Source organism: Camelus ferus, chromosome 4 (assembly GCF_009834535.1).
Source record: "Camelus ferus isolate YT-003-E chromosome 4, BCGSAC_Cfer_1.0, whole genome shotgun sequence".
In the NCBI taxonomy this organism is placed as follows: Eukaryota; Metazoa; Chordata; class Mammalia; order Artiodactyla; family Camelidae; genus Camelus; species Camelus ferus.
This window is the reverse complement of record NC_045699.1, coordinates 62,032,695-62,054,285: the sequence shown is the minus strand read 5'-3', so window position 1 is coordinate 62,054,285 and position 21,591 is coordinate 62,032,695. Positions and strand designations below refer to the sequence as shown.

At 42.0% G+C, this 21,591-nt stretch overlaps 1 protein-coding gene across 1 annotated transcript in view; it reads left to right on the top strand.

Moving 5' to 3' along the window:
• Positions 1 to 21,591, top strand: part of BRINP1 (BMP/retinoic acid inducible neural specific 1) — a 602,568-nt gene that overhangs the window by 10,939 nt on the left and 570,038 nt on the right. The window contains exon 2 of the mRNA XM_032478306.1: positions 7,403 to 7,513. The gene's annotated coding sequence lies outside the window, so the exon portion shown is untranslated. The remainder of the gene's footprint in view (positions 1 to 7,402; positions 7,514 to 21,591) is intronic.

Genomic DNA, 21,591 nt, shown 5'->3' with positions numbered 1-21,591 from the left:
AAGTCTACAGAGACGGAAGGATTAATGGATGACAGAGGTGAAAGGACCCCAACCAACTTGCTGGTCCAGAGTCAGCGCTTCTGTCAGACTCTGCAGTGGGAAATCGTGGGCTGGGAGAGCCAGTGAGACCTTAAAGGTCAATCCCTCCCTCCTCACGCTGGGATGAACAAAGGTCGTGGAGTGGAGAGTGGCTTGCCTGTGGTCACAAGACAGGTCTGAACATCAGAGCCATAAACCCAGTGTGCATTGTTTGACTCCCAGACGTTGCCCACATCCCAGCTCTGGACCCCATCAGGCATGTACATTTACATCTTTCAAGTTTGCATTAAAACATTAAATGCTTTGGCCAGGCAAGCGGGTGAGCTCCTTTCAGCGTGTGGGCTGAGTCTGATGTGGGAGAAGTAAGTCCGGGGGTTGGTTTCCTTTGTCTGTCTTACAGCATTTGAAGCCGTCTTCAGTAGTGACAGAAGCCGCAGAGGACCCATGACATCAGCCCAACTTCCTGGACCAGTGGGTCAGGGTAGGGTTGTCTCCTGACAAGTTTCAGAACAAGGCACATGTTCCCTGGACCTGGCTGTCCACAGGGTGCTAAAAGCTACCGCTGTTGGAAAGTGCCAGGCTGGAGGCTGATGACAGGGTGAGGCTGTGTGACAGCTGTGGCGCTCACGTGGGACCTGGGCTGGGAAATGCTGTGACAATAGTGAAATCTCCTGGCATGCTGTTGCAGTGAGATAGGCACATTCCTGCTGCATGTCTCACCAACAACCGCAAACAGACAGAGAGCACTGGCTGATAAGTGTCCAAGCCTGGGTGACAACCACTGTCGCTCTTCTGATCCTCCTTCAGGAAAGGACTCCTGGCTCAGCCACAGGGGCTGCGGTTAGGTGTTGGCATGCAGCTGCTAGATCCTCTGGGCTGACCTCAACCGTGTTCTTCTCAGCTGATGTGTTTTCTCTTTTTGTTGCTCACTTAACCCAATCGACATTTACTAATTCCCACTAGGCATTCATTAACTCCTACTAGGTGTGTGGCACTATAAAATAAATCAAAGGAGAGGCGATCAGGGGTCTGCTTATCTCAGGGGAACACGTGTGTGATCGAGCTGGGTGATAGGGAGACAGCCCTATCCTCAGGAAGCCTCAGGTGTGTAACGTGCAGAGACAGGTGCTGGGAACTCGTGTCTGCTCACAGCTGTGATGCAAGGAGGAAGCGGGAGGAGCGGAGTCAGTGCCCTCTAAGAAGAGGACTGGGTTCGTGGAAGTATTGGCATGAGCTTGGGACTTTTACGTAAGGACTGCGAGAAGTGGGCTTGAGGTGGCTGGCAATCAAGGACCAGCATTTAAATAAGGAAAAGCAAGGAGGGCGGGAACTGTGTCTGGTGCTTAGCAAGTAGTGAAACTTCACTCTGTCCCTCTGCCTGGAGCTATGTCTCCAGCTCACCCTGCCCCCTCACCCTCGCTCTTCACCTCTAGTCGTGAAGTCTTTGCAGTTCCTTCACATGCCAGGCTCACCTCCACTTGGGAATCCCATCCACGTTGATGCCTATGCCAAGAACCTTCTCTTCCCCCTCCACCTCTTAGTCTAGTGAACTGCCACTGGGTTGAAATGCCATTTCCTTGGGGAGGCCTTCCCCAACCTCTAGTGGGAGCTGTGACCCCCCCCATCACATGCCAGTAGCACTCGGCAGCCAACTGTGGTGACACCCATCACATGTGTGTCATAGTTATTCCATCCCTGCTCTCCTCGCTTCACACCAAACTCTCCGAGGTCCCCCAGTGTTTCTCTGGTGCCCAGCACAGGCCCTGGAATACGGTGGTTATTCACTGAATGAATGAACAAGGATCCCATTGGACAGGCAGGTGGGTAGCAACTCTTGGAAGTTCTTAAAAGTTGAGTCAAAGAGTTTGGGTTTTACTGTTAAGCCAAATGGGGAACCTTGTACTTACAAACTAGTCCAGCAAACCTCCTTGGTAAGCATTCACGGTATTTCTTCTCTCTGTGGTACTCACTTCACTTAACATAATGCCCTCAAGGGCCGTCCGCGTCACACAGATGAATTCTTCATGAAGGATTTCTGTCTTTCCTCTGGCTGAATAATATCCCATTGTATACATCTACAGCTATCACATCGTCTTTATCCATTCTTCTGTTGATGGTCACTTCTGTTGTTTCCTTATCTTGGTTGTTTTAATGTTGCCACATGAGCATGAGAGTGTGGATGTCTCTTCAGTTGAGTTGAGTGTTTTCATTCTCTTTGGATATTTACCTAGAAGTGAGGTTATTGGATCCTATGGTCGTTCCAGTTTTAATTTTTTGAGGAACCTCCGTTTTGTTTTCCATAGTGACCACACCTATTTGCATTCCCACCGAGAGGGTACAGAGTTTCACTTTTCTCCACATCCTTGCCAGCACTTGGTGTCTCTTGGCTTTTTGATGACAGCCATTCTAACGGGTGTCAGGTGGTATCCCATGGTGGTTTAATTTGCATTTCCTTGATGATTAGTGATGCCGAGCCCCCTTTTCATGTACCTGTTGGCCATTACTATGTCCCCTTTGGAAGAAGGTCCATTTCAGTTCCTCTACTAAATTTTAAATCCGATTTTTTGGGGTTCTTTTAGTTCTTTATGTATTTTGGGTGTTAATCCCTTATCAGACATACGATTTGCAGATTTTTCTCCCATTCTGTAGGTTGCCTTTTTATTTTGTTGATGGTTTCTTCCGCTGTGCAGAAACTTTTCAGCATGATATAGTCCCACTTACTAACTTTTGCTATCATAATGGAGAAAATAAAAAAAATACTGACAACACAAAATGCTGACAAGGTTGCAGAGAAACTGACTCACTCAAATGTATGACACACACACATGCGGCCATAAGCATTTATTCCAGAGAAATGAAAACGTATGTTTACATACAGACCTACACACAGACATTCCTAGCAGCTTTATTCATAATCTGCCCCCAAACTGGGAACAGCCTAGATATCCTTCAACAGGTAAATGGTTAAATGAACTCAAGTTGTGGTACAAACGTACCATGGAATTTTACTCAATTTTCAGCAAGAAAGTTTTTCAGCAAGGAGGGAAAAAACTACTCAGATACTCAACAACCTGGATGAGTCGCCAGGGAATTATGCCGAGTGAAGAAAGCAAATTCGAAATTGTCACATACTGTACGATTCCATTTATATAACATTTCTGAAATCAGAAAATGTTACAAATTGAGAACAGATTAGTGGTTGCCTGCCAGGGGTTAGGGATACAGGGGACAGAGTGTAGTGGGTACAGTTTTGAAAGGGAGCGTCAGAGAGCCTTGAGGTTTTGGAAATGTTCAGTATCTTGACTGAGGTGGTGAATCCGTGCACTTACGCAAGTGATAAAATGAAAATTAATATAGAATTTAACACACACATACAAGTAAAATGGAGAAAATCTGAACATGATCAGTGGATTACATCAATGTGCGTATCCTGGTTGTGATGTTAGACCAGAGTTTTACAAAATGTTACCATTGGGGGAAACTGGGCAAAGGGTAACAGGGATCTCTCTGTGTTATTTCTTACAACTGCCTGTGAATCTATGGTTGTCTAGATAAATAAGTTAATTTAAAATGTAGCATATCTGTTTTTTTGTTGTTGTTTTCCTGACTGGACTCAGATGATACCCAGCCTCAGAGTAAAGCCAGCATCACGGAATTCAGGGCAAAAAGATGGGGAAAAAGATCAGGTCCATCGTGACTTTTCTGAGCCCCAGATCAGGCCGGTTCTGACATCCGTCTTCCTCTGTACTTGCCAGGCCCATAAGCCAGTGAATTTCCTTATTGTTAAGGAACTTGGACTATCAAGAGATTTTCCTTCCCTAATACTGGGAAAGTTCTCGCTCACGCCTCTGGGAAGTGAACCAAAGAGAAATGTTATGAAATTCACATGTGGGAGGCAGTGATGATGTAGCAGAAATACAGTACTTAGGAGATGCCTTGAGCTGAAAGCTCTTTCATAGCAGGTGACCTTGGTCAAGTGACTTATTTTTTTCCTCAAGAGTCTGCCTATATCTCTGTAATTGTTTGGTAAGCCTCTAGTCATGAAACAAATGTTTACTGGATGTCTTTTCTAGACTCTGGAACAGCAAGTTAAATGGATAAAGCCCTTGCCTATTGGAGATTGTAGTCTCACACAGACAAACACCAAACGTAGTCAAATACATGTATTGCACATTACAAGGGGATAGGTACTAAAGACAGAGACACATCAAAATAAGTAGCATTGTGGGGCTGGGTGGGAAGAGGGGTGGTTGGTGTTTTACCATGTGGTCAGGGACGATGTGAATTACAGCGTGCCATTTCAACAGACACTGAAGGAAGGAAGGAAGGGAGTGAGTGAGTGAGGATATCTGGATGAAGAGCATGCCAGGCAAGAAGAGAAAAAGACTCATCCCCTTGGACACCTGCTTATAGAGCTGTTAAAGGTGGACCAGAGGATCTCTTAGGGAATCCTTAGTCTCTTCCTGTTCACATATTATCTTGACTGGGTGTAGAGTCAGAAACTAAAATTTTGATTTAAATGGTGACTTTTCCGTTGTCTGCATTAGTTTCCTAGGAATGACCTATGTGTGACTTCATGGCTCAGGGAGGTGGAGAAAATGTGTGAAATTCTCTATCAGGTTGATGGGCTCAGATGTCAGTTTCTCTTCTTTTTCCATGGCAAGAGAGTGGCAGGCAGGAAAAGAAATACGTGGGTGTTACAGACTATGAGCTTAGAAGTGTCTGTGCTCGGTGTCTTCATCTGTCAAAAAGTCATAATTGCAAGGTGAGCTCCACAGGGATGCAGATGTGTGAATAAGCGAGGAAGTGGGGGAAAAAGGCACTTTATAAACTTTATATTCATTGGTGTCTTGAGTTTCAGATTCATGAGATGGTCCCCCCGGCTTGGTGGTCTAAAATCTTTTTTTTTTTTTTTTTGGAGGAGGAAGGGGCATGAGCGTGAAATCCATGAACCTTAACATCCAGAAGAAAATGTACGCATACCCAGTTCCAGGGGACGTCAAGGCCCTCTGAAACCCATCCTATGAGGCTCAGGTTAAAGACCCCCATTAAGCCACTGGGGTGACATATCTTGCTTCTCAAATTATTGTAATATAATATTGCTATTTATAATAATTACAATTATTATTATGGTAGTAAAGTGGGAAATGGGTGTAAAAGGACTGTATGTGTTAAAAATGGTGTGTTGACCATTTATCAAATGCTCATGAGGGTGCATTTGTGTGTAGACGTGTGTGAGTTACAGCAGTCATCTGATTCTGTGCTTGCTGTGATGGTGAAGGGGATGATGTATTGCTTGTTTGTGAAAACATATGCGTGAGCACATTTGTGAGCCTTGGAGGGCATAACTTTTCATTCAAATGCATCTGTGTGTGTGTGCGCACGCGTGCGTCTGCATGTGTGCGTGCAGGTGTGGGTGTGTTTTGTTAGAGCTTGTTGGCAGTGACGCCTTTTGGATCAATGCACCCAAAGACAGATCTTGCATAGAGCAGGACCTGGCCCCAGGGGCTGACATCCTGCAAGGTTGTCTGAAAAAATCCTTTCGCAGGCAGGTGCTAGCAGGGTCTAAAACACACTGACCATGTCCAGAATCATGTCTGCCTATTTTCTGCAAGTTTTAAATAAGAGAAAAAGAAAACGTAATCCCCTCTTTGGTCTTCAGTTGTTTTTACTTCTTTTGTTCCTTCTAGTGCTGGAGAGCCAGGAAGGAGAAAAAAAGTTTCCATCAAGAAATACATTCCTTCTGCATCTCTGATTTTTCAGTGGTCAGATTACAGAGCACGGTGACAGGAATTTGAATTTAGGAGTTAAAATATGTGAGTTCTAATCCTACTCCAACATTACTGGCTGGCACACATTGGCTAAATCATTGAAGCTTCCCAAGCTACTAATTGCTTATCGCTAGAATGGGGGATAAAGTCTATTTTACCAGGTTTTGGCATTCATGTGAGTATTATACAACATATATAATGGTTTGCATAGAATAAACCTATATTTATTTTATAAAAAAGAAGCATTTTATGTTTAGCCAATGCAATTTAAAATACTTGAAAGAGTTAAATAATGCTTTTTTTTTTTTTTTAACCTGTGGTGGGCTCTCTAAATTAACTTTGAAAAAGAGCTGGGAAAATTCTCATTATGTATTTATATAAAACAGATATTTGCTCAGCGCCTCCTTTATGCAATGTGCTGTGTTAGGGGTTGGAAATACAGGGGAAAACATACAGTCACAATCCCTATGTAAAGGCATTTACTGTCTACCCGGGAGAGAGGCATTAAGTAGGCAGAAAAACAAATATATAATTAAAACGGTGGCAATTGCAAGAAAAGTAATAAAAACTTGTGCTGTGAGAGTGACGAATAGGAAGGCTCTAATTTTAGCCCAAGTCATCACGGAAGACTTCTCCGAGGCAGTGACTTTCAACTTAGAGCCGAAGGGAATTAATTGAATTTGTCTGGAGCTAAAGTATTCTCTAAAATCTGCCTCGTAAGATCTGCTTTTCCCCCTGTGATTCTGCAGAACAAACATGAAATTGAATTCCTAGTCTGTGCTGGAAAGTGAGTAAGGGAAAGAGGTGGAGGGGTAGCTGTAAGCAGAATATTAAGAGATAAATCTTATTTTTATATTGTAGTCTCTTTCCTTCACACTGTTGCTAATCCCCTGACTTTTGATTCATAAATAGATAGAATTTTCCCTCACGGTACAGCCTTGCCTAAAGACAATGAGCGGTTTCACAGCAAATGATTTATGGACTAAAATCTGGAGAGATTTTGCTCGTAAAAATACTCCAGCCGTTTATCTTGATCATCCGCTATATCAGAGCTTGGCTTGGGTGCTTCTGAATTAACTGCAGATTAAATGATTCAAGTCGGTTGGAAAAGTATGAAGGCAGGAGGTGGGGGGTGCACGTGGCAGGAGGCTGATCACCACTGTGATGGTGTCCTTATTAATTTAGAAGGCAAAGAGCTTCCGCTGCTCACTGCAGGAGTAAAAGCAGGAGAGGAGAGGTGAGTGCTGGGACTGTGGGGAGTTCCTGGGTGGGTGAGTGTTCAGACATTGAGCACTTGTGTGTTAAACAGATGCAGAGGTGAGCATGTTAGATATGGGTGTTGTTTTCAGGGAAATACAGTCTGGCTGGAGGAGATAATGAAACAGGCAAGATATCTACAAATACATCTTGATAACCGTGTCACTTCAATCTAGTGGAAAGTGAGCATGGACCAGACCATGCTGCAGCCTTCCAGACGCCGTGGCTTCATTCCCTCCCCGAAGTAGTTCTCTCTCCTCCTATTTATTTGTTTATTCAATCATCTGCCTGCTATTTGGTAAGTATATGCACTGAGCTTCTATTTGTGCAACTAGGGGGAGCCCCAGAGGATGCCTGAGATGGGACCCCCACCTTCAGAAGAGCTCAAGATCTCCTGGGAGTGAACCGCCATTCCTGTGATCCATTACAGCGCAAGGCAGAATTGGGTAAGTGTGTCAAAAGAGCTGCACTGGAGAATTGGTGAGTGTTCACGGGGAACAGACATCTTCTTTAGCTTGGTGATTGACTCGATGAAGAAAGTGAAGAATTCAACCAATATACACTGAGTGCCTTACTCTGATACAGCTCGGTGCTGGTTTCTGGAGTTACAGAGATGATCATCAGGCAGTGGTGTTGCCCAATGGCAGGACCTAGTGGAGAAGGTAATAATTTCAGTACCAGGGGTGACATTCATCTACTTAACAGGGATCTCCCAGCGAGGTACCATACACCAGTCTTTGTGCTACTGTGTATGAATACAAGGTGAGCAGGACAGACGTTCCTTGCCTCCGTGGCATTTATAGTCAGGCTTACAGATGTCTGGCAGATGTGTTTTGTTGTTTTACTGGTCATCACCAGTCTTAGTTATTGCCAGGTCAGGTAGGTGATGAAGGCTCCATGAAGCACTGACTTGTCTACTGGGGTCAAAGCGCTGGAGATCCTATGAGAAAGGTTCTAACTGGGGATGGTTCAACAAGTAGCCCAGTGTATGAGGATTCTGATGTCTCTATGTTATTATCAACACTTGTTGGTGTGTGACTTTTTGATTCTAGCCATCTAAGTGGGTGTGCAATTATAATCTTATTGCAGTTTTGATTTGCGTTTTTCTGACAACCAGTTCTGTTGAATGTAATTTCATATGGTTATTAGTTATTTGTACATCTTTCTTAGGGGAATGTCTATTCAGATCATTTGCTTATTTTCAATTGGTTATTTCTCATTTCATTATTGAAGACTACTTTTGTTTTAAATATTCTCAAGATACTGTGGATTTCAGGTAAGGCTAGATCCAGTGACTCAGTGATACCACCAAAGACCCATTTTCTTTATGTATCTTGTTTCTGCTGTCCATAACATTGGCCTCATCTTAAGCTTGGCTCCTTTAGTGGTTGAAAAATGGCTTCTAACTGCTTCTAATACTTCCTCTGTAATATCCAGTGGCAGAGAATGAGGGGTTCCTGGGCTTCCCTTTGGTTAGACTGATTTAGGTCACACGACCACCTCTGAGTTCATCGCAGTGGGATGGAATGGAAATTTTGAAGATTGAATTGGGCCATATAGGATGTTTCTGAAGCTCTGAGATTGGGGTCAGTTCCTGTCCCCTCCCCTAAATGCACATGGCTACTACGCAATAGGGGAGGGTTGAGATGGCTGTTGGAAGGGCAGCCAACAAAATCCACTGTAGCACTTTTGTAATTATAAGATTATGCAGCTGTTTGATTAATGTCCATGCTCCTCATTGGAGAATCAAGGAAGGGATCATATTTCTTTTGCTTAGTTGCATTTAGAACATCATCCTCATCCTCATCCTATTAATGGACAGCAATGGGCTAGATACTGTGTTCTGTGCTTTATATGGATTAAAACACTATACGGTTGGTATTATTATTGTTATCGTTGTTGCTGTCATCATCCCTATTTTGCACGTGAAAAAAAATTCAGTCTCAAACAGGAGAAGAGATTTGCTTAATATCTCATATCCAGTAAGTGGCAGAGCTGGGATATGAACCCAGGCAGTCTGAGCCCTGGGTATTCCTGACCTCCTTCCCCATGGATGATGAATAATTTCCATCTGTAGCTCTTAGCACATTGTGTGGCACAAAATAAGCATAGAGATTCAATAAGTATCTGTTGAATTGAAAATGAATTAAATTGTAATATTTTAAAAGAAAGCCATGAATTCCTCTTTCATGGCGAGAAAAGTAGTAGAGGTCAGAGAGCAAACGGACGAGTCTGGTGGCTGGAAGAGTTTCCCAGCAACCCTTTCCATCACAATGATGCTCCTGACCACAGCTGGGAGACGGAGTTCTGGGTCAGAACGTCTGATGTCCCTGGTGTCAATCAGACACATCTTCCGACTGAGCTCTCCTCCCAGGAGGTCAAACTGGCTTCCTGATGTGCATGAGTGAGTATAGAAATCCAGAAATCAACTTTGAAACCAGGCCTTAAATGCCTTCTGTGATAAATAATTGAAAGGTCCTTTAGGTTTTTTTTTTCCCTTTTCCTTTGAATCAAAAGAGAAATAATGTGAGATCAAAACCCCCAGAAGAATATGAAGAAAAATATTCAGAGAAAGATATGGGTGCTTGGAATAGAAAACATCTTTGCCCAAGCATCAAAAGAAGCTCCCAGTTTATCAGACATTTCCACGTGGGCTGCAGCACATTGGGATGAGAATGAAAGCGTAGCAGTGAATTCTAGGTCATTAGACTGGAAAGTCAGCTGAAATGAAGCTAAATCTTGTCTTTCCTTGGAGACAGACACATTTGAAAAAGATGTGTTCAATTTATGACTTTCCTAATTTGTTTTCCCACGTTTGGGATCGACAGATACCATACTTGGCCTGATAAAAAGAATCTTTAGATGAAAGGTATTCTCTACTTTGAAAAGTGCATTCATTTGTATCACCTTCTAGGATCCTTATCACAAGGATCATACATCCCTTTCAATGTAGGAAAGGTTAGTATTATGCATCCCATTTTAAAGAGGATAAAATTGAGGCTCATTGTGGTGTATTGATGCATTGAGTGTGATACAGCTGGTGAGGGCCAGAGCTGAAATTCTGTTAAAATCTTTGGCCCTCTGTGCTTTCAAAAATAAAAGATAAAGGATAAATGCCGATATAGGCTCAAATTTTCAACTTTTTCAGTTGGGTGACTTTGAACAACTAATTTTACCTCCACTTTGCTCATCTGTAAAATTGGGATAATAACTTAAAAGACTTTGGTAAGAATGAAGTGAGATAATGTACGTAAAATGCTTAGTTAGGGAAATGAGGTACCCTACTCACTAGAAATCTGCTTCCCTGTCCAAATGCTGAACGGATTGAAAAATTACAAAATGGATTTACAAAACAGATTATAAAATAAAAATGACAAAAGTAGGCATGTGTGGAGAATGTAGTTTGTATTAGTAGAAAAGGGGTTTCCTAACACTACACTCTGACTAGGAAGACTTTCCACTCAGTCACATCCAACACGGGTCCAGGCGAGACCGCCTCGTGTGGGGTAGGCTTTACCCCTAAGTTTCTGCATGGCTAAGAACATTTCTGAGCAAGTGTTTTTGCAGGCAGGCTGGTTCCCCAGAGGAAAGGGAGACGAAGGGGAAAGGGCACATCAAAACCATGAGGTCAGATCAGAACAATGAGATACCACTAGGTTGGCTACGATAAAGAAGACAGTCAGCTGTTGGAGAGGAGGTGGAGAAATGGGACCCTTATTTACCGCTGGAGGGAATGTGACATGGTGTAGTCGATGTGAGGGCAGTTTGGAGGTCTTCAAGTTGTTAAATATAGGAGTAACTTGTGACCCAGCAATTCCACTCCTAGCGTATACATCGAAGAGAAATAAAAACATACATCCTCACATATATACTTGCACCCAAATGTGAATAACAGCATTTATTCATAACATTAAGGAGTGGAAACGACCCAAATGTCCATCAACTGATGAATGGATAAGTAGAATGTAATAAATCTGGATATGATGTATCCAAATGAGGTATGATGGAACATTAAGCAATGATTTTTACTACCACATGGATGGAATTTGAAAGTGTTATGCTGAGTGAAAACAAGCCAGACACAGAAAATCATGTGTTCTCTGATTCCATTTATATGAAATGTCCTGAATAGGCATATCTGTAGAGACAGAAGGTATATTAGTGGTTGTCTAGGGCTGTGGAAGAGTGTTGGACTGCTGATGGATGCAGGATTTCTTTTGGGGGTGATGAATATGTTCTAAAATTAAACTGTGGCGATGGTTGTGCAATTCGGTGAATATAATAAACGCTGTGATATTGTCCATCTTTAAATGGGTGGCTTTTCTGGTATGTGAATACCGTCCTGATAAAGATGTTACAAAAAAGAACTTGACTAGAAGTAAGGTTGGGGCGAGTAATCCACAAACTAAGAACATCAAGGAATAAGGGCTGGTGACTTGAGAGTTTGTAGTTGACAGGAACAAGGAACAGGGAGAGATGGCATAGTCTGATGGTATCAGCTTCAATTCTTGTGTGTGTGTGAGTGTAGGTGTATGTGTAGGAGGAAAGAAGAATGATCTAGAAAAGGTGACGAGGAAAAAAGGGACCATCAGCCTCAGCTTCTTCAGGCACAGAGGAAGAGAGGACTCCAAGAATACACTTCCCCAGGGAATCTGCTGAATTTCAGGCAGACCAAGGCCAGGCAAAAGGACACTCCAGTGAAGTCATTGAAGACCTGGGTGATCTTCCTGATGGAAAACCCCAACTTGCAGAGGGCACTGTGGAAGGATCTGGGCAGTTGGGAGGAGGGGTGCAATTTGGGGATGTATAGAACAGTGGGGTTGAGAGTCTGGTTATGAGAACTGACTTCAAATCCTGGCTTTTGTGGTGATTGATATAAACGGGAAGGCAGACTGTGATGAGGAGGCTGTGAGTGTTGGAAGGAAGAAGTGTTGCCCCTTCTTCACTCTTGTTAATAATGGTGTTACATCAGAGGAAAGGATGGTTTTCCCAGGAAGTAAAGTTACTTACAATGTATAAGTTGTGCACTTCGATAGAGGAGAGGAAGAGAACGTGGACATGAGAGATGATAAAGGTAAGGATTCTCTGATACATTCTGGGCACCACACTAGTTCTCTCTGGAGAAAAGGACTCCACTCCCCGTGTAACCTTGGGAAAGTCATTCACTGAAAAGTGGGCAGGACCAGGTGTCTCCTAAGGGGTCTGGGATTCTCTCTGCGTAGCTCTGTACTGCTTTGTATACATGGTGCTGTCTGATGGTGACTTTGACTTCTTAATTTGGGAGCCCCTGGAGCAGTGAGATGGAAATACCAAGGGGGATATAAATGCCATCTGGTTCCTTTTGAGTTTGGCTTAACATGGGGCTCCCTCCTGCAGGAGCTGCTTCCAGCCCCAGAGCCATTTCATTCCCACAGGTGGGATTTCTGGCGAAGCAGAGGCCAGCTGTAGGCCTTAGTGATGCTGATTCCTGATGACCAAGGCAACAGCAGAGATAGGAGACAATTGCCTGGAAATTGGAATCAGTGTCCAAATGCTCTCACACCCTCTGATCCTACAGGATGCTTTTGGCTTTGGCGGATGTGGTGATGATGTGGGATGGGACTGTTGGACTGGATTGCATGGCCATTCCACAGCCTTCACAGGCCATCGTCTGAACAAGAGAAGGAGGGAGAGGACGACCCCAAGAGTCCTGACCAACAGATACCAGTTGTGTGTGTCTGGCGCTATACTGTGCCCTTCCCATGCTCTTTCTCTGTACAGTAAACCTGTGAGGTAGATACTGTTACACCCATTACATATGCCAGAGGCTTACTGTGGTTAAAACACTTGCTGGTTTCCTATCGTTAGTAATGGAAAATTGCAGAGGAGAATCTAAATGATTTTACTCTGCTGTCCATATACTCAGCCATTGCAAAAAAAAAAAATACATACATATATTTGATCATAAGTCAGGTCACCAATCCACTTCAATTCTGCAAGTGCTTGTTGAACAAATACTTTGCTAAAGATAAGGGTGAAGAAAACCAAGAGTCTGGAGATCCTTCTATAAGCAGGCACTGCTGCAGGAATTTTATGATGTTAATTATTAACATTTTTTTAGCTTTGTTAATGTAAAATTGACGGATAAAAATCGTATATGTTTAAAGTGTACAATCTGGTGTTTTAATGTATTGTGGAGTGGTCCCTACAATTAAGCTAATCAGCATATCCATCACCTCCCACAGTTGCCATCCTATGCTGTGCTATGCTATTCTCTTTTGTGGTGAGAACCCTTAGGACCTCGTCTCAGCAAATGTAAAATATACAATGTGGCAGTGTTAACTAGAGTTACCATGAAGTACATTAGATCATCAGAACTCACTCATCCTGCAAATTAAGTAAAATTTTGTACCCTTTGACCGCATGTCCCCACTTCACCCTCCTCCCCCAGCCCCTGGCAATCACGATTCTACTCTCTGTGTCTATGAATTTGACTACTTTAGATTCCATATATAAGTGGAATCATTCAGTATTTATCTTTCTGTGTCTGGCTTATTTCACTTGGCATAGTGTCCTCAAGGTTTATTCATGTTGTGGCAAATGGCAGGATTTCCTTCTTTCTTAAGGCCGAATAATTTTGCTCTATCTGTGTCTATCTATGTAATTTGCACACTTTATCTATTCTCCCATCGACAGACATTTAGGCTGTTTCTATGTCTTGGCTATAGTGAATAATGCTGCTATCAACATAGGAGTTCACAAATCTCTTCAAGATCCTGATTTTGTTTCCTTTGGATATATAACCAGAAGTGGGATTTCTGGATCATAAGGTTGTTCTATTTTTAGTATCTTGAGAAACTGCCATACTGTTTTCCTTCATAGTTGTACCAATTTATGTCCCTCTGCAGCCCACAGTGCACAAGGGTTCCTTTTTTCCCACATTCTCACCAACATTTGTTATCTTTTGTCTTTGTGATAACAATCGTTTTCGCAGGTGTGAGATACTATTTCATTGAGGTTTCGATTTGAATTTTCCTGATGATTAGTGATGTTAAGAGCACCTTTTCATACCTTTTGGCAATTTGTATGTCTTTTTAAAAAATGTGTAATTGTTTTTTGTTGATCTTAAAATCAGTTTTTTTAGAAAAACGTGGTTTTTTTTTGCTATTAAAATACATGAGTCCCTGATATATTTTGGGTATTAATGCTTTATGTGATAGATGGTATGCAAATATTTTCTCGCATTCCATAGGTTGCCTTTTCACTTAGTTATTTGTTTCTTTTGCTGTGCAGAAGCTTTTTAGTTTGATACAGCCCCACTTGTCTATGTTTATTTTTGTTGCCTGTGCTTTTGGTGTGATACCCCCCCAAAAAAAAAATCATTGCCTAGACCCATGTCAAGGAGCTTTTTCCCTTATGTTTTTCTTTTAGTAGTTCTATGGTTTTAGATCTTATATTTCAATCTTGAATCCATTTTGAGTTCATTTGGTACATGGTATGAGATAATGGTCTAATTTCATTCTTTTGATATGGATATCCAATTTTCCCAATGCCATTTATTGAAAAGATCATTCTTTCCTCATTGTGTGTTCTTGGTACCCTTTGTAGAAGGCCAGTTGACCATAAATGTGTAGATTTGTTTCTAGGTTCTCTATTCTATTCCCTTGGTCTATATGCCTGCTTTCATGCCAGTAACATACTGTTTTGAATATGGTAGCTCTGTAATATATTTTGAAGTCAGGAATTATGATGACAGGAGAACTTCCTGGAGGCTCAGGAGCCTGCCAGGTTTTTTCTTCTTTCTCAAGATTATTCTGTTTATAGTCTTTTATGGTTACAGATGAATTTTAGGATTAGATTTTCTGTTTCTGGAAAGAATAGCATTGGGTATTCTTTTTTGACTTTGATAGCGATTACACTGGATCTGTGGATCACTTTGGGTAGTATGGCCATGTTAACCATGTTAATTGTTCCCCTCCTTGAACATGGATGTCTTTCCGTTTATCTGCGTATTCTTTAATTTTCAGTGTACAAGTCTTTCACCTTTTTGGTTAAATTTATTCTGAATTATTTTATTCTTTATGTTACTATTGTAAATAGGATTATTTTCTTAATTCTCTTTTTAGATTTTTGTGTCTAGAAATGCCACTGATTTTGTAAGCTGATTTTGTATCCTGCACTTTACTGAATTCATTTACTTGTTCTAATTTTTGTTGTTGTTGAGTCTTCAGGGGGTTCTGCATATATGATCATGTCACCTACAAACATTTTAGACTCTTCTCTAGTGTTGGGAGGTGAAAATCATGATGTCTATTGTACAGAGGGGAAAACTGAGATTCTGCAAGTGAATGCACTTGCTCAAAGTCACATATCCGATGCAGGGCAGAACTAGGGTGGCTCAGGACTCCTGAACTTGAGCCCTGTGTTCTCCGTCTCCTTTGACACCAATCACAACTTGCTCACAGGTCTAAAGATACATATGCATGTAAATAAAAATAACTAACATAAGTATAAATTTAAAAAAATTATACACATATCATAGTTATCTCCACCTCAGCAATTGGAAGGACCAAATTACATACAAATGAGCGTGCAAATACGTTATACACTGTAAAGGATTGCAAGCATGTTATTTTTTACTGTTATTATTTTTATAGTTATTATTACAGTTATAAAACACAGCTGCTCATCTGTGAAGGATGCTCCCTGACCCCAAAGCATGTAGGGTCTCTGGGAGAGCCCTGGGAGACAGAGTTTTGCCTTCCCACTCCTTTCCTGCTGACTTCACAACTCTACTTCAGCACAAATAAAAAGAAAAGACTGATTAAGTGGTGTGATGTTGACTTCAGCTCTATTAAAGTCACAGAGGGATAGTGTCAAGGGGAAAGAGAGCTGCCTGTTGGAAGCAGGCAGGGAAATGAGATTTGCAGGTGGCTGGCTTGCAGTCAACGCATGGTGACTCCTTCTCCTCTTTATACCCTCAGGACTTCTCCCAGGTGCAGAGAACCCCAACAACTGCTTGGAGACAGGAGTATCTATACAGATTTTGAAGCAGAGCAGGGAGTTTTGGAGACAGCATTGGGGAAGAAATTGAAGAATGGAGGTAGAGGGTGCTTTACTGGCTGGTACAAATGCTTCTGAGCCAAGTGGTAGTCTTCACACACATGGCTTCTAGAGGAGACTCTCCAAATTCAAATCCTAGTTTTTTTAAGGATTGTATTTGAACCTACCTTATAAGGTTGATGAAAGCATAGAGGGAAATAATATGTGTAAAGTTATTAACACTGAGCTTCACCCTCTATAAGTTCTCTGTGAATCAGCTACCGGTATGTTGTACGACCAGCCAGTTGCATTCCACCACTATAAAAAAGCAAGCAAAGCAGTGCTGTCTGTTGCCTTAAGTACATTTCAAAACGAGATGTAGAAGGAAAATAAAGTAGGTGGGAAAGTGTAGGATGGACGGGAGATTGAACCAGGATTGGGGAAAAAAAAGAAGTAGCATTTATTAAGTGTCTCCTGTGTGCCAGATGTGAGGTTTGATAGATAATACATGTGAAACACCTGGGACACAGGAGACACTCAGAACAAGGTGTTGGTGCATTGGGCATGACATTTCAGCAAGGGACCCATAAATGCCTAGACCCTTCTGTGCCATTCAGCCCTCCTTCTGCCAGGATTCTCAACCCAGGGAGTTACGCATATAGAACAGTAGAGAGACTTGAGCTTGAGATCTTTGTTAATAACTGCGAAGCCTGCTCTCCCCAGTACAGGCTTATTGATAAAAGTGGGATGTGAACATGTGACTGAAGCTGGGGGCCCACAGAGCTATTCTTTCCCTCCCCATGCATCGGACCTACCTCTTGGGGCCAGTGCGCTGAGGAGAGAGAGAGAGATGGCCAGGACTTGAGAGCCACCCTCCCTCTGCGTATAGAGTTCTCTGGCTGGTGTCGAAGCTGGACCTGCCAGAGAATGGCTGGTCCTCCCCACGGGAGAGCCTTGCCTGGGTGTGAGACAGGTTGCACAAGCAATGAGGAGAACTTCCTGGAGGCTCAGGAGCCTCCCTCCGTGGTCAGATGTGGTCCAGTGAGTGCCCTAGGCCCTGCCTCATCTACTCCTCCCACCCTGGGGAGCTCTGATGTGAAGAGGGAGGTGTCCCCCTCTTCTCACACATTATTTCCCATGGGGATCCTTTAGGCTGGGAGCTGGGTATTCTTTTCCCCTTCAAGTTCCTTGTGTCTGGATTATATCTTCCTTCCTAGAATTTGAACAAATCTAGGGATTAAATGAACTGCCCTTTGAGCGTCTGCATCAGATTCTTATTATCTCCCTCTGGGTCCATGTTTTTCTGACTTATCTCCTGATCTCCAGCCTCTCCCATTCTCTCTTCCCACAGCCACTGGGGGTCCTTCTAAAATAAACTCCCCAGTCCAAGTACGTCACTGGCTGCAGACTGGGGGTCAGATCCCTCTGCGTGTGCTCTGGACTGCCGCGTACTGATTCCATCTCTCCTTCCTGTTTGCAGAGTTGTCAACTTGATCCATTCACTTCATGTTCCAGTGCCCTTATGTTTCTCTCAGCAGACTATAAACCCTTTGAGATGGGGACTGTAGTTAATTCATCTTTATAGTTTCTACAATGCCCGGCGCTGTGGTTGACAAATAGGAGGTGTTTACTATGTTGGAATAGACCTCCAGAGCCAGACTCCAAGGCTCAGATACAGTCTGAACCACTGCATGGCTTTAGAAAAATCATTCAACATCTCTGCACCTTAGCACCATCATCCTAACAATGGAGGTGAGGATAATACCTACTGCATAGGGCTGATTTGAATATTGCATTGGTTAGCATTTATCAGTTCCTTTGACAAGTGCATGGAATAAATAGTTGTGCAGTACAGGTTAGCTATGATTTCTCTCACCATTACTCCCAATTCTCTCGGAGTGGAAGGTTTACAGGAATCATCACAGGTTAGAATCATCATGGTCCATCACTTGTATTTGGAACTTTCATCATATTTCACATCAGCAGCTTAAAATTATTCTCATGACCAAGTCTGTGAAATCATTCAGATGAGGAAACTTAGAGAGGGGTTCAGTGGCCTCCCCAAGTGACAAAGAAGATACTCAAAATCACATTTTTAGATAACTGGTTCATTACTCTTTCCGTTCCCCTCTGACCATCCTATGAATTCCAGAAGAAGTCAAGTATAAGTCCTACACTGAATTGATTTCACTTACCTTTCTTTTTTTTTTTAAATGAAATTGTGGATTTCTTGAGTGTTAAGACCACGTTTCGTTTGCTTCTCCCAATCCTGTGGAGTACCTTGGACAAGGCACACACTCAAAATGTTGTAGAAAGGAGAAAAAAAAAAAAAAAGCAGAAAATATTTTGAGTATGCAAAAAACTCCCCTCCCATTTTTTTTTCCAAATGCCTATAAGATCACTTAAATCTATTTTTACTGGAAGTGAGAGTCCTTTTCTTTTACTTTAGTGGACAAATAGGCATTAGAAACCATCTCACCTAATTTCCGTTCAGAAAATGCAAAGGAAGTGGAATGTTTATTCCCTGTATGAGCCCTCCTACTATTTCCCTGACGTCATGAAAACATCCACAGTATACAGCTCAATATGAGAGAAACATTCATTATACTCAGAATACTTGAGTATGTTTCTTAGTTGCTTGAGATGAAATTAGTAAACTCCTTTTCTTTAATAAAAAACCCTAAACTCGAAGAAGAGATTCATTCAGCTGCCTCTCTCTGCACTGCAAAGTTATCTTAGCCAAAGTCTTGGAAATGAGAACATCTGAAAGATGCAGACCTTGCCTGTCTGCACCCTGTGCATCCTCAGTGCCTAGGTTAGTGCCTGCCAGGTAGTCAGATCACAGTGATTATTTACTAGATAAATTAAATGAGACCCATAAGAACTTTTGCATGAGATTGCCTTTGGCTTATTTAAGCTCAGTTCAAGTTAGGGAAACTGGCATTGGATGATTCTAATTCTCCTAATGATTCTGTGAAATCAGGCAGATCTGGCTGGATGTTTATGATTGGCCATGCCAATTAGCAAATGGATAGACTTCCAAATACAATCCATAATACCCAGCTCGTGCATTTGGCAAATCCAAATGTATTCGAATTGTTCATATCACCACCACGTGCAGCTTGCCAGAAGAAGATCTGATTGCCTCCTTTTGAGCCATGCTGATGTAGTAGCATCTCAGGTTGCTTTTGTGAATCACACCAGCTTGTTCTTTCTCTTTGGGGCCCAGAACAAGGACGGGCGTTGTCTTTAATTCTAATTGAGGCCTTCAGTTCTGGGACGTCTCACAAATTGCAGGTGACACATGCTGTCTCTTCCAAGGCCACATTTCGAAGGGTTTTCTAACAAGGAAGCAGCCAGATTTGAATATGGTGACATTAGACCTTGTCAGACAAAAACATCAATATTGGTGCATAATTAATGCTTGGAGCTTATCCGACATGGACAGAGCAGGCCCAGAGTGCTTTCAAAAATCAATTTGCTACCTGAATTACAAACAGCGTAGGCACAACGTGACAGGCTGATGCTTTTAGAACATGGGGGTGTCTAGAGAAACATTTGAGCAAATCCAAGATCTGATCTTTCAATCCTGATAGGCAAAGAGACTGAAGAAGGTTGAGAAAAAAGAAGTAACATTTATTAAGAATCCATGACAATTGGATGAAATAAAGGTTATAATACTAATATTAAAGAAGGGAAAACCAAGTCTCCAAGAGATTAAAGGATGTGACCAAGATCATGCAAAGAGTGAATGACAGAGGTGGAATTCGAACACAAACGTGACCACCAAGTTCACGTTCTTTCTCTACGTTCTTTCCCAAGATCACAGCATGTTTAAATTCCTACCTTCTCTATCCTTTGGGCAACACACTCAGGGCTGTGTTCCAGGGAGTCGTGGGCAGAAGGGCAATTGTGGCTACACAAGTTATAATTTAACTTAAAAATTTTTACTTAAAAAACTATAGTGAAAAATAAGGTGCACACTTCATTAAATCATCTAACAAAGTTACATACAACAATGGCTACCAAAGAGTTAACTTATTTTGTGTGTGTGCGTGTGCATGTATGTAGATTTTTAAATAAATGGAATAAACCTACTTCCACAGTTTCTGTGTATATCTATCTACCTGTCTATCTGTTTATTGAGATAACTGTCGGTTGGTCGGTCTGTCTGTCCATCCATCCATCCATCCATTTGAAATGTGAACATGGCATTAATTAGAAGCCTGTAACCCTGCAGTGGGATTTTGTTTTAACTCTAGAGCAGTGATTTTCCACTCATGTAGAACTATAAAGTAAACATCACTACTTACCTGTGTGAAAGATTTTTCTTAATACTGTGCTACTCAAACAAAATATCAAAGTATGTTAAACACTTAGGCTGTTTTCAGATGGTAACTCCTGAGTTACTATTTTATCAGAACAGCCTCATTGTTTTTACTGATGGATTTTTAAATAAGTGCTGTAAAAAGGAACTTAGGACATAAATGCATATTGCCAAGATATGCTTTCATCTGCTTTCCATATTAGGGTTCCATGGAAAAGTTCATTTTTAATAAAAGGGCTCTGCTAGTAAAGAGAGCTAAAAATCACTGAGATAAAGGAATGGGGGCATCCACAAATTCTATTTCCTTTGGTCTCAATGATTTCAACTAATTCTGGGTCTATGAATGAGGATAGCATTAACCATAATACCAGAAGTGCTGCATGTGGATTTCGTATATAAAATTGACTCATCTTTCAAGGCCTAGCTGAAAAAAACCACCTCTTGATGAGCTTTCCCCCCCCAGATCACAGGCTTTTTGTAATGTGGAAATGGCACCAGGAGGGGGGTTGCACAAGAGAAAGTGCGGGACAGGCTGCACATAGTGCATCAGCAGCCTTCCCTCTTTGCACAAGCGCAGAGTTGATTCTGGACCTCTCACCGCCTCCATTCCTCAAGACTTATCCGCACATTCCTCCCAGTTTCTGCTTCCGTTGTCGAGTTTCCCATTTCTCTCTTCAGGGCAGTCTTCAAATTTAGCATCTCTTCTTCTCTCTGACCACAATCTTGCCTCCAATCCACCACCATTTCAATTCTTCCCCCAGTTAAAATGCTCTGGACATCTCCAGTGAAGCAACTGTGGTACGTTGATTAGACTGATAGCATGAATTAATGGTCTTTCTGAATTCACACTCTTTTACCCTATAACTTTGTCATTTCCACTCTGATTCTGGGCTGGTTTTTTTTTTTTAATTGAAGGATAGTTGATTTTCAGTATTAGTTTCAGGTGTGTGATACAGTGATTCCACATCTTTACAGATAATAGTCCATTAAAAGTTATTGTAAGACAATGGCTATAATTCCCTGTTCTGTACAAATTACCCTTGTTACTTACCTGTTTTACACAGAGTAGCTGTTGTCTCTTGCTCCTTCCCTCTTGTCTGAGAATTTCTTTCTCCTATTCTAAATAGTAATCTTGCTGGGTCGAGTATCCTAGGTTGCATTTTTTCCCCTTTTAAT